We start from the raw sequence: 2,852 nt of genomic DNA, 5'->3' as shown, positions 1-2,852 counted from the left end.
CATCGGCTGATGGCGCAAATATTATGAAAAACGTGATCAAGGAGTATGAAGCGGTATCGAGACAATTGGTTAATTTTGACAAGTCTCTAATTTATTTCAGTAGTAATGTTGAACAAGAAATACAGGAACAGGTGGGCAAAATTTTGGGAGTGCGGATTTCTAATAATCGAGAGAAGTATTTGGGATTGCCAATAATGGTCGAACAAAGGAAAAACCATGCTTTTGTTGGAATTAAAGAACATTTTTTTAAGATGATGAATAATTAGAGTGTATGCTACTTATCAGCTGGGGGTAAGAAGTATTTATAAAATATGTTTTATACGCTATTCCAATCTACGCGATACAATATTTTAAGTTACTAGTTTCGTTTTGCCTTGAACTAGAGAACATAATGTGCAAATTTTGGTGGCGTAACTCCAAAACCAACAAAGGCATACATTGGTGCAAGTGGAGTGAAATGTGTATCCCCAAAACAAAGGAAGGGTTGGATGTTAAAGAACTATCAACGTTTAATACGACCCTGTTGGTGAAGCAGGGGTGGAAAATTATTACGCAGCCTAATTGTTTGTTTGCACGCATAATGAAAGTAAAATACTTCCAATGGGGGATTTCATGAGTGCAAGAGTAGGTTCTTACGCTTCCTACACCTGGCGAAGTATATGGAGAGCTAGACGACTCCTTGAGAAGGGGGTCGAATAGAGAATCGGGGATGGCAAGGCAGTAAATATTTGGAATGGCGCATGGTTGCCGAGACCTGGAAATGGAAGGGTGTAATGTCAGCATATTGATATTTGATATTCTCTGGTGTCAAATTTAACTGAAACGGATTCTGTTACCTGGAAACAGGATGTCATTCATTCATTACTTGGTGAGGAACAGCTGCAGAGAATTCTCTTAATCCCGTTGGCGAGTAATGAACCACCGGATGCGTTAATATGGAAAGGTGATAATACAGGGATTTTTACAGTCAAAAGTGGTTATAAATGGCTAAATACAGCAAAAGGAACTAGGATACAAAATGAATCTCTAACTCAGTTTTTTACAAAAAAAATATGGGATCTTAAGGTGCCAAGCAAGATTCGTATACATATGTGGAGGGTTGCTAACGAATTTGTGCCCGTACTGTATAATCTGAGAGCTCGTAAGCTGGTGATAAATACGCTTTGTCCAGTATACCGAGTAGAAGAGGAAACGGTGAGCCACCTATTTCAAGATTGCAGCTTTACTCAACAAGTATTGCGGGAGTTGGGAGTGTTTAATTCAATAACCAACAGAGAACCCAATTGGAAAAAATGGTTAGCATTAGAGTTTGAGAATCATAGTAATGAAGAATGCAAAATCTGAACTATCTCTTTATGGGCTATTTGGTACAACCAAAACAGAATTTATCATGAAAGGAAACAGGAGTGAATTCATGAAATTGTGGGCTTTATCAACGCATATTGTACAAAAATAAAGCATAGGGGTGAGATCTTGAAGAGCATGCATAAGATTAACAGTAATGTCTGGAAATCACCTACTGATAACGTTATAAAAATTAATTTTGATGCTTCATTTAATCAGAATTCTCGAAGATCATTTTCAGGAATCATTACGCGGAATAAGAAAGGATTAGTGATGGCATCGTATACTTACCCATAGGAGAATATTTTAGATCCGACTATAGCCGAGGTGAGGGCGTGTTTGCAAGCTGTTACTATGGCAGAAGAAATGGGATTTCAAGATATATGTGTTGAGGGAGACGCGTTAACTATAATCAGAAAACTAATCTTTGCAGAAGAAGATAAATCATGTATTAACAGTTTGATCCAATAAATCAAGGGGAGAATCCCCAAATTTAGAAGATTGCACTTCAAATATGTACCAAGGGAAGCCAATAAAGCAGCACATGAGTTGGTGTTGGAAGGGCAGAGATATGAAGATCCCCGATACTGGATGGAAGAGGTACTGCGTGCGGTGGAAAAACTGGTGAACTGCGATAGGAGTAGCGGTGACGATGGAGGATAACTGGTATTGTTGAGTCTGGACTTTGTGACGCCTGGTCGGTCCGATGAACTAGGGGAGAGTGACAGAGACTGGAGCTTGAAAAGTTAGTATTTGGTTGTTCATGGGTGATCGGTCTCTTGAGTGGCTGATGCACAAAAGAAGTTACTTTAAGTGAGAAGAAAAATGAGATTTCAGGCCTGGTTTTTTCTTCATTTTTGCTCAGTTTGAGTCTGTTTGTTTTCTTTTCCAAGTTTTTTTTTTCCTATGTGCTTTCCTTTACTTTTATTTATGATCTTACGAGTTTCAAAGCACTATTCTGGTGACCAATTAATGAAGGACAATTGTAAGGACATTTATTTTCAGGTTTGTAACTGATTCAATTTCTTTTCTAATTAATAAAGCATCAGTTGGTATTCAAAAAACAAACTTACTTTTTTAAAATTTCAATTTATTAATATAATGAACAATAAAAAGTATTATGGTTGACTTAAAATTTTCTCCAAATTAGTACTTTTATATATATTATTATAAATTTATAAATTAAATGCTCTAAATCTTGATGTAAAGATAGCTTAATTGTTAGTTATTAACCATACAAAATCAATTAAATGTGAAACAATTTTTGTTCAAACATGAATGGGTACATAAAAAGCCGCCCTATAATGTTTCCATGATAAAAAAATTACAACATTTTATAAAACACGAATATATGCTTAAGCTTTTATTACAAAGAATTCAAATACAAAAAAAATAACCATAAATTTTCTTAAAAAAATACACACAAAAAAAAAGCAAAATGGCTTAAAATGAGCCAAGAAGCCAAGCCCCAACAATATAAGAAAACATTAGTCTCAAAAGAAACATCA

At 35.5% G+C, this 2,852-nt stretch overlaps 1 long non-coding RNA gene across 2 annotated transcripts; it reads right to left on the bottom strand.

Annotated features, from left to right (window-relative positions):
- Nucleotides 1-460: 460 nt before the first annotated feature.
- Nucleotides 461-2,332, bottom strand: LOC105780698 (uncharacterized). Of its 2 annotated transcripts, XR_008195303.1 has the most exons (3): nucleotides 1,636-2,259; nucleotides 837-1,220; nucleotides 461-754 (listed from the first exon to the last, which is right to left on the bottom strand). It is a non-coding gene; the product is annotated as an uncharacterized LOC105780698 (long non-coding RNA). The 2 variants fall into 2 exon arrangements; XR_001129337.2 differs by having other exon boundaries at nucleotides 837-2,332.
- Between the last annotated feature and the right edge of the window lie 520 nt (nucleotides 2,333-2,852).

This window comes from Gossypium raimondii, chromosome 4 (assembly GCF_025698545.1).
Source record: "Gossypium raimondii isolate GPD5lz chromosome 4, ASM2569854v1, whole genome shotgun sequence".
NCBI classification, from domain to species: Eukaryota; Viridiplantae; Streptophyta; class Magnoliopsida; order Malvales; family Malvaceae; genus Gossypium; species Gossypium raimondii.
Note: the sequence above shows the minus strand (reverse complement) of the source record. Positions and strands in the feature narration are given on the sequence as shown.